We start from the raw sequence: 9,674 nt of genomic DNA, 5'->3' as shown, positions 1-9,674 counted from the left end.
CGAATATGTTTCAATTATTGTAATTGTGTACTTGTTTAATGTTAATGAAATTAAATAATTATTGTCACTTTAATTAATGTCTTTTGAGCTACTGTCCAATTGATTTTTGAGCTACTGCCCAATCGATACGTTACGCCTCGGCATGTTCCGCCTTTGGTCGTGGAGTGACAGATTGGTATCAGAGCCGAAGTCTATAATATAGGTGGTTAGATATAACGACCTAATAGCTTGCTTAGGGTACCTAAACGTGATATGCCTTTACGTGTTTGCACCCTAATTTATATGATTGATTACGGTACCTTAAATATTATTTAATGATTTGATATTACTCTTGTACGCAAAGTACACACAATTCTGAGGCTACGCCTCACCTTCAAAATTATTTTCAAAACCCTAGTTATTATTTTAAATTTGGGATCTTAAGAATTCCCACCATTTTTACTCCCCTCTCCTTGAGGATGATTTGTGTAATGAATACGTAGTAATTGTAAGAGGGACACACCTGTACACCGATCCCTTAACACCAAGGCTTGCGAGCCTAAGGAAGTGCAATGCGCACAAATCTCGATCAGCCGCCAGACCTGGTTACCTTCTTGGAGGGTGAGGTGTGAGAGTGAAACTTGTTAAGCCAAAGCGTATCACACCAAACATTCACGAATCTACTACCCTCATTGTATCAGTCGTGATTGTATCAGTCATGGTCATGTGATGATCACATCCTTAAATCATAACCGAATTCACGGTGATACGTGGCTAAACTCGGTTCTTCCTTATAATATTTTAGTTGAAAGAATTGGTGGGAAAAGCCATGGTGATACATCGATACTCCAACCATTCATCTCAACGCCCTTATCTCGATTTCAGTCAATTTTAAATTTGTTGTTGGAAAATTAAGCCATGGTGATACATGGACATTTCAAAAATGAAAATTTTTTTAGTTAAAATTTTTATTTTGTTATGAATGATTATTTTCATGTACATATGAACCCACAGTTCAACTTTTACCATTTCATTTAATTATCAATTTTATCTATACTCCAAGTTAAGGCTAATAAAAGATTTATTTTGTACCCTCATGAATTTTCACAAAAAAATAGAAATTTTGCATAGTTATACAATTTATCCCAAAATCTAATAAATTTTCAAAATTTCATCCTTTTAGCATGTCTTCTTCCCGCCCCATCAACCGTAACAATCGCACCCGCAAGTCTGGCCGCAGTATGTCATCTCGCGTTACGAAAGGAATCGTGGAAGCCCTACCAATACTCATCTCTCAACTCCAAACCGTGAATGCCACTGCCAATGCTTCCGTAAACCCAAACCCAACTGTTTGCTCATTCAATCAATTTACAAATGCTAACCCGACCGACTACTTTGAGCACATGGAAAACGTGTTTCTCCATTGTGCGTGCCTGCAAGAAAAGAAGACCACATACGCCTCAAGCGTTTTCAAATTGAGTGCCCTTAGTTGGTGGTATAGCAAAAAGAAAGCCCTTGAGGCTGAGGTTGCCATGGCCTTGCCATGGGACGACCTTAAGAAACTCATGCTCAAGGAATTTTGCCCAAAATATGAGATCCAAAAGTTGGAAGAAGAGTTTTGGAATTTAAAACAAGAAGGTGGTGACAGTGTGTCCTACAACGGCCGGTTCCACGAATTGAGCCTCCTCATCCCGCACCTGGTCACTCCCTTAGAGCGTGCCATTAACAAGTACATCACGGGTTTGCCAATGCAAATCCAAGATTCCGTCCTAAGTCGTGACCCGAAGGATCTTCATGATGCCATTACCCTAGCCGGCACCCTTACCGAGAATCACGTTAGCGCCGAGACCTTGACACGGAAGAAATCAAAAGAGCCTAATGATAAGCCCGCATCCGACCCAGCCAAAGAGTCCAAGAACGAATCCTCCAAACACAACAACAACAACTCACCCCATTACAGCAAAAACAAAAGAAAGTCAAATTCCCAAAATTTTGTCTTGGCCCAATCTGTAACATTCGTTACTTTTCAAACCCGAAAACCTGACCCATCTCGAATTTTTGGTTTTGTTTATCGATTATGTTAAATATACTATTTCGCTTCATGGTTATCGATTGTTCAATTTGTGTACGTTTTGTTCAACTATCAAAACACTGGGGTTCAAAGTGTCTATTTAAACGATTCTCAAATTAAACGAGTATAATACAAAAATTATCCAAGTGTATAAACTTTTGTTACATTTTAATGCATCTAAAAGTTTAAGGTCTAATATGTAAATATAAAATATATTCTAATTTAATATACATTGAAAGTACAAGGACTGTAATGCAAATCATTTGACATTTAATAAAGCAAATCCCAGCCCCACCCCTTACCCCGTTTTTCTGGTGACGAGCTCCGGCCGGCGACCCAATCAACTCCGGCAATCATGGAAATTCCATAAACCGTTCGTTTTGACCCAATTAACTAATAGTAACGACTTATAACCTTAACATTAATCCCGTAACTATCAATAGAAACATATATCATCAATTAAATCGTGCGTACAATCCTTGCGAAACTGCCGGATCGCTAGTCAAATTCCAATTAAGTTGATTGAACGCAATAAACTCCAATTATTAGTATAAATAGTATTCTAAAGCATCTTTTAAACTCGCTACAATCACCCTATTAATCAAACACACTCTCTTCATCTCAGATTAACCTTTCAAAACTTGTTTTCCGGTGAACCACGTTAGCCATAAATCGCAACGTTACGAGGTAATATATACATGCATTTGAATCATTTTAGCCCGTTAATCAAAACCCCTAACCTATTTTAGCCCGTTAGTCAAAACCCCTAACCTAACATAATCAAACAAAGAACGAATTATATGAATTTAATTCTAGGGTTTTCACGAAGAAGATGAATCTGTAGTAACATATTTATATCTTCTGTTTCTGATTAATTAACAAATGTCTTACTTGGTCTAGTGGTAAACTGTGGCTAAACTCCGAACCCGGGTTCGAACCCGGGTCATGCCAGCTTATTTTTGGATTTTACTTGTTCTACCTTTTAGAATTCAAAATAAGTTATTAAAAATTGTTAATAATATAATAAATTATTTAAAAATCAGATTAAATCAATAAAATTATTATAAACTAAATATATAATTTTATAAATTACTATAAATCAAATAAAATCAAATATAAAAACTATATTTACCGCTTTCACCTAAAAACCGACTTTTGTTTTCGTTAAAATTCGTAAAACCCGAATTGTTATAATATTAAATACTTGTTTGTAAATATTACAATACTTTTTTGGCAACTTTGACTACGCTTGTAAACGAGGATAAAATTAGACTAATTAGTTTCGTATCTCATAAATATTAAAGCCTCTCACTAATAATAATCACATAGTAATAATTCAAACCGTTAAAATGAGTTATAACTTTTTAGCTTCTAATTCGTTCACTCTAATCAAATAACATAATTGCTTTTCAATATAAAACCCGTGCCTTGTAATTATCATAACTCTCATATTAGTGTTAAAAATTATAACTTAAATCATAAACATCACTAAAATTTCGTTAAAACTCAAATATAATATTATATTATAATTTTCCATAAAAAGCTAATAAAAATACAGTAAAATCCCTTTATCTAAATTATTGTTTTCATCAATTCCGTTAGTTAGTCTTTAAATATTTGTATTTATTTATAGTACGAGAAGTTCAAACGTTTCAGATTCTTTAAACGCATTTTCGATCGCTTCGGTTTCATTTTTGTGCTAACGGCTTTTATTACAAGTTTATCTTCGCATTCGAGGTGAGTTTTTCACAACCCCTTTTTAAACGTTTTCATATTTTGGGGTAGCGTATGTATCTATTGCAAAATCCAAGTATTATGATTTCGATTACAAACTACAATTCACTATAAGGACTTGTGTGTTATTTGATTAGTTGCTCGAATTTACTTTCACGTGGTAGCCTCAACAAGTATGATCATACGCTCCCCTTTACACTCAGGTCTATTGTATCGAGTGGAAAAGGGCCTCATTGTAAGACCCCGAATCCCAGGAATCCTACAGTTGATAATATCCACAATTTCACAAAAATTTAAAACCAAACGATTCTTTGTATTTAAAACCAGTTCAGAGTAAATAACAGCGGAAAAAGTTTAAGTATTAAAAGTCCCAAACACGGGTACAAGTGTCTAAAATCGAATGTAAATAAAATATCCGTTTTATTTGAAATCCTTGACCAGAAATGCCTTCAACCTCCCGAGTAGCATCCAGCACGTCCAAGCAGTAGCATCCACTTCTTAACGTGAAAGTCAATCTAACATACACACAAAGTCAGCTGAGCAGAGTGAGTTTAAGTTTTCATAATCGACATTCATTAAAAATTTAAATTCCATGAGTATGGAATGTAGGGGAAAATCATGGGTTCATAAAATCATAAAATAGCTTTCCTTAACCAAATCATAAGTAAATAAAACATTAAAATTCTTTTCACGCAGCACGGGCCTCCTCACCCCGGGTCTTCCCCGAGTAATATATTTGACCCAGCCGCGATTTAACAAAACCGTTAAAATCATGCAACACGAGCCTCCTCACCCCGGGTTATCCCCAAGTAATATATTTGACTCGGTCGCGGTTTAACATACCAAACACGTGATACGGGCCTCCACACCCCGGGTCTTCCCCAAGTAATATATTTGACCCGACCTCGGTTTATAGAACGGCGGGCCTCCTCACCCTGGGTCTTCCCCAAGTAATATATTTGACCTAGCCGCGTCATAAACATGCAACACGGGCCTCCTCACCCCGGGTCCTCCCCGAGTAATATATTTGACCCGGTCACAGTTTACCATCACATACACATTCACATACACACATACAACATCTAATTCAAACATCCAACCAACAATATCACCACATACAATCCATAAATAATGAATAATCTAGGCATGCAATACTAAGCCTAATAGCAACCTCGAGGCTTAGAGCCCAAGTAAAATGTATAACCTTAAGGGATATATGACCTTAAACAAGTCAAAAATATCCTAAGGCATAAAATATAAATCACACATATTTTCATAAATCCACATATACGAAAGAAGCTATGTAATACCATCCAAATAGTTGTAACAAGTAAAATCGGGTAAAATTGTAATACGGTGTGTATGCTAGCCCAAAATGTAAAAGGATTAAAAAAAGGCATCATGAACTCACCTGAATCAATCGAACACCTGCAACGAGCTAGGAAATCCTTAGGTGCACAATCACAAGCAAGGGCCTGTAAATTATACACAACGCGTTACTAAACTAGACCGTAAGAATACTCTTGCCTAATGGGCCGTTCAAGCCCAACACTTTGGCCCAAGGCCCAACACTTGACCCCAGGCCCAACACGTTGACCCAAGGCCCAACACTTAGCCCAAGGCCCAAAAACTTGGCCCAAGGCCCAACCCATACCCAATTACCTTACCTCAGCCCCTAAAACCTTTCAACTAACCAAATCCACCGGTTAAGCCTAAAACGAACTTATCGATTAATAACGAGTAAAACGTGTAGATTTTAGCATGCGAAGATGCATTTAATTACATAGGATAACCTTTGAAATAAATTATAAATTTTTACCAGACTTTAATAAATGTCTTAGGTTTATAAAAATATTTTTAATATATTTTTCTATTGGATACAAAAATTATAAAAATTCCTCCAACACAGCAAGGTACGTGCAGCTATTTCAGTGCGCAACAAAATGGTTTTATTTTAATAAAATTCATTACCAAACCAAATTAAACGATTCCAATTGGGTTTGGTTCCTAACTCAAAATACTAACATCCAGAAGTGAAACCAACCAATTTGGACCTGTTGAAAAAAGGTTATGAAGTCAGGAAGACAGACCAGAATCCGTCATCCCGCATCAGCATTGACACTCGATTTTATAAATTCATAAAAACCATTCAAATCTCGTCCAAAAATTACGTATTATACCTTTCTGGAAACTAGACTCAAAGTAAAACATCATGGAATCAAGAATCGATCAAAAACAATTGATTATCATCGCGTTATGGACCCTACAATAAACGTATACGAATCTGTCAGCAAACTGTTATCATCAAAACTCAACCTTAACGACCAATAAGGGCGTTAATATGATCAATTAAGGTGTAAAAGACATGGGGAATCATAAAAACGACCTTGAATTGAAGTTTTCACGGCTGAAACTTGGCTGGGCAGAAGAAAAACGAGCAGGGGGGGCGGTCCAGGTCCGATCGGCTGCAAATAGGTTTAGGGTTAGGGTTTTCTTTTTTTTTTTTATGATATAATAAAAATAGTTACATCCAAGTTCCTCCAAATTGAAGTATGTAGCAACTTGGGTGGAAAATCAATTAATTCAACTTACAGGTATGACAAGGAGGTCCCCGAAGTAAGCCGGTTCAAACCCGATAAATATACAAACTCTACAACGTGCATGCCGATAAACGAAAATGTCGGATGCTACATACTAATATAATACTTTAATTCGTAAGAGGGGATGTTTTGGGAAAAAGGATGGACAATCGGACTTTTTAAATGTATTACAAGGCTCTAAATTTGAAAGATGAAACCCCGGCTTTTTGACCAACATTTATAAACGATCGAGCCGATTAACAAAATTTACGGGCGTTACACTCATTATCCGAGTACGTTGGTTGTTACCAACTGGAATGGACCTTACTTGCGCGATTACCCGAGTACGTTGGTGGATACCAACTGGAAAGAACTTACTTGCTCGTTTATCACTTTTCCATGAATTTTATGATTTTTATGTATTTATATAAAACTGTGGGAACTCACCAACTATGTAGTTAGTTGACATTATTTTATACATATATTACAGGTACCGTGATTAGAAGATGATACTTGGAGAAGACACTAGACTTAGGTTATTTAAACAAATGGATAAAATGTTTAGTTATATTTATATTTCCTTTTATTTTTTGTTTGCAAACTTGTGTATATGATGCTTAAATCAATTAATGATAATATTGTCACTTAATAGTGTCACATGTGTTTTAACAATCCGTACGTCACACTCGGGCGTTTTCGCTTTAGCTGGGGTGTTACAGATTGGTATCAGAGCCATGACTATAAGATAGGACACTAGACATAGTACCCTAGTTAGTTGTAGCTTATTTGTTTATCTGTTTAGGTTGCGTGATTAGAAATTATGTGAGCCTTACGTGATTGTTCTTTGCACACGTTATTACTTATTACTGTTGATTCGTTTTCACCACTTGTACACAAGCACACACATAATTCCAAGGCTTATGCCTAAAACGAATATTTTCAAATCATTTTCAATCGATTTTTATTTCGATTTTCCGATATTTCTTCTTCATAAAAACGGTTCTATGTGGTGGATATGTAGTAAACTGTAAGGGGAGACGTGCCTGTTTTCCGAACTCTTGACACCAAGGTTATTGAAACTTAAGGATAAGCAATGCGTACAAATCCAATCAGACGCGGACCCGGTTGCTTACATGGAGAGTTCGGAAATAGCATGAAACCTATTAAGCCAAAGCATACCACACCAAACGCCATACGAATCACGACTTTATGTTTTCAAATGTGAAAGAATATGATTACACTCCTAAGGATGTCACACAAGTCATGGTGATTCATGCAACGTGTGACTCCGAACCCTCAATGTTTTACAATGTGTTTTAACTAAAAGTCTGACAAGTCGTGGTGATACATGAATAACCAGCTTTTGGTTCGATTTGATTACGCATTTTGGTTGTGTGTTTTAATTGAAAGTCTGTCAAGTTGTGGTGATACAAGAATACCCAACTTTCGTTTAGGTTGATCACGCATTTATATTTTTATTGGAACATACAAGTTATGATAATTCATACAACGTGTGAGTCCGAAGACTTAATTATTCATATTACGGTTTTGAAAAGTCATTGGGTTATGTGAATAGTCGAGTTTTAATTCGTTTTCTGAGTTTATATATTCATAGAAATTTCTAAAAGTTGCGCTATTAGACGAATTGTTGAGTTTCAACCCGTTTTCTTTATTTATTATAATTCGAAAGGTCATGGTGGTACATGAATCGTCGAATTTCAATTCATTTCCTTTATTTATATATTCATTTACTGTTTTGGGTTTAAAATTGAAAATTCGAAAAGTCATGGTGATACATGGATAGTCGATTTTCAATACTCATTTTCTCGTGTGTTATAAAATTGAGAATTTGAAAAGTCATGGTGATGCATGAATTGTCGATTTTTAGTTCGTTTTCTTTATATAGTTCATTTATTATTATGATTTTAATTGAAAATTAGAAAAGTTATGATGGTACATAAATACTCGATTTCATAACTAGGTTTGTATTAATTCCATGTTTTTATTTCAAAATCTGATATATTTTTCATATGTTTATTCAAAATTTTACGAGATTAGTATTATGGAAATGCGAAAACTCATACTGACTCATGTCACATGAACCCCTCACGCTTCGTGATATGCCTTCTCGTTCTCCGCGGCATTGCCCTCGAAACTCAACCCACAAAACGACAGCCCAAATCATCAAGCAATTGACCATCGCAATCCCGACCATGATAAACCAAGATTCATTACTAACTATAACAATACATTCAACCCTCAAAGCTATGCCTAAGTAATCAAAAACCCAACATAACTCTTGGATAATCAAACCTAACCCAACCCAACAAAGATGCATAAGCGAGAACTCATACATATTCAACACCACCCATCTATACCCACGACATGTTTCCTAACCATTTACCTTACCATATTGCTCCTACTTCAAGCCTACTACCATTGTAACGACTCGAGCACACTCGCAAGACGCTGGAAAACCTAACTCGTTTCCACTATGCAATAACTTACTCCACGTTCCTTGTAGTCTTAAGATTTTATTCGTTTTTAGCGTCAATGCTTATTTTTTTTTCAAACTAATCAACTATTCTTAAATTCTTTTATAAATAAATTTTCCATGCTATACCTTACCCTACATCCCTTGACAACTAAAAAGTTTGTTCGTTTTCCGACATTAATGCCTAGTCTTTTCAAACTCATCAACCATTCCTAATTATTAAAAATATAAAATTTTCATGCCAAATTTTCCATGTTTTATTTTTTTATAAACACCTTTTAAGTGAAATTTCAAATCTTGATTATTTTAAAGAAGTTCATTAATAAATATATACTCATATATTCACAAAAAAGTTTTTTCTTCAACGAGTCATTTTACATAACTACCCTTAATAATATTTTCGTAGGGCGCCGCCCAATAGAAAATCTTTTATACTTAAAGTTTTATAAAATTTCGCAAACTTTAACTCTAGCTAAGGATTTCTTCTCAAATTATTTTTGTTTTACTTTGAGCATCACGTTTTGCAATCAATGTTTCACAAACTTAAATGAATCTCAAAAAGCACTTTTCTTTCCTTTCTTTGTCAACATCAATAAGTTTTGATTAACCATGTCACCGCCCCCATAACAACTTTCATACCATAAACCACAATCGAGAAGATGAACATCGCAAACTACCTTATCTTTTCTTTTCTTTCATACGTATTGTGATATAAATATTACTTTGTTTGGGCATTTTCAAGAAAGTTCTTATGTATCATTTTCCTTTCAAAGGTTGTTTACGAAATATCGAGTTTGGTTATTCATTAATTAGGAAC

This window comes from Bidens hawaiensis, unplaced genomic scaffold (assembly GCF_021521415.1).
Source record: "Bidens hawaiensis isolate Kalapana, Puna unplaced genomic scaffold, B.hawaiensis_p1.1 tig00001692_1, whole genome shotgun sequence".
In the NCBI taxonomy this organism is placed as follows: domain Eukaryota; kingdom Viridiplantae; phylum Streptophyta; class Magnoliopsida; order Asterales; family Asteraceae; genus Bidens; species Bidens hawaiensis.
The sequence above is the reverse complement of the archived record's forward strand: the minus strand, read 5'-3'. Positions refer to the sequence as shown.